Below are 1,678 nucleotides of genomic sequence, written 5' to 3' on the forward strand. Positions count from 1 at the left end.
ATGGCAAGCTACTAGGTCTTGTAGCTTGCCTTGACACATCGTTTTTTCAAGCAATACGACTTTAAAGGGCGAATGTCAACAAGTTCGGTTCCGTTGAAGTGATGACCACCAAGGGCGAAAAATTCAAAGCAAACGGTCATCGTTTGAAGCTCTACCATGAGAATGTGATCGTTGGTGTGATAGAGGAAATGACCGTTCAACCTCTACCAAAGAAAGCTTAAACCGACTCAAGCTTTTTCGTCGTGCGGGACGTTAAACCAGCGCTTCTTGGGAGGCAACCCAAGCTTTTTATTGCTTTTATTTATTTCTATTTTTAATTTTCTGCAATTTAATTGTTTTTCGTAGATTAGTAATAAAATTCTCAACTTCACGATTTTTCTTTTGTGATTTCTAGGTGAAAATGAAGAAAGGAGAAATTGGAGTGCACTTGACACGCAACCCCATGCAAAAACCCCGTTCGGGGGACGTGGTTTTCTAAAAAAGAAAAAAACAAATCACCCCATAGGCGAGGAAGTCAAAACGCGAATTGCGGTCAACCCCGATCGGGGTTGGTGGCCCGATCGGGTCGTGGTCCTGTAGCTCCTTTTTGCTAATTGACGGGTATGTAAAAAAAAAAAAAAAAAAGATTCTATCATATCTCAACACACCCGACGGTACTCCCTCATCCCTTTCTCCATCATTTTCTTCATTTTTCTACCTAAAATCACAAGGAAACTTCAAGTTCTTCATTGATTTGCAAGCTTTATTCATCCATTAACATTAAATTGGTAAGATCTCTTCTCTTTTCTCTTTAAATTCATCTATTACAATCAATTAATTGGATTATGCAAACCCTAAATCAATTTGGGGGAATTCGATTTTGTACTTTTTGGTACTAGAAATTGGTTGTAGAATGTTTATTACATGTTTGTAGTGTGAATTAGTTCACTAATTCATACTATTATGCCTATTAGGATGAATTTTGGTTTGCCTTAAGATGAATTTTGTCTTAAAATTTCAGAAATATGCGGCACCAAGAAAAGCCCCTTCACAAGGTGCTTCTAAGAGAAGGAGAGGTGAGGCGGAGCCTTCAAATGCAGCGGCGGATGTCCAAATGGAGGAAGTCCCACAATGGCATGACCCGGAATATCCAAATGTGATCTTCAATTCACTAGCTCAATACAACAATTGGGTTATGTTGAGAAGCAAAGGTATGGAACCAACGAAATTCATTAACCAAGCATCTTTAAACAATATTGGAATAGAGAAAAATGTTAAAGCTTTGTTTAAAAATCTTGGCATGAAATCTTGTTATACCATGAATTATAAGACCTTCCCCGAACTCACCCTTGAGTTCTTGAGCTCTTTCGAGTTTCATAGGTCTATGAAACCCAGTTTCATTCTTTTTGTTACCTTTCGCTTATTTAATGAAGATCATAAGTTGGACTTAGCGGATTTCGCCGCTATCTTTGATTTGCCTCATAAAGACTTACCGACCGAATCACCCGATGATTATAACCCCGTCTTAACTTGGGATGCCATTTCTCACTTGACTTTTCCGGGTTTTGATCATACACCACATCAATTTATTCATTATCCCGACATAAGGATTTGGCAAAGGTTTATGGGATGGACCTTTTTTGGTAGAAATGAACCTCACTCGGTGAGGAAGATTGAGTTAGAAATCTTGGGTGCTTTC

The sequence above is a fragment of the Silene latifolia genome, unplaced genomic scaffold (genome assembly GCF_048544455.1).
Source record: "Silene latifolia isolate original U9 population unplaced genomic scaffold, ASM4854445v1 scaffold_88, whole genome shotgun sequence".
Taxonomy (NCBI): Eukaryota; Viridiplantae; Streptophyta; class Magnoliopsida; order Caryophyllales; family Caryophyllaceae; genus Silene; species Silene latifolia.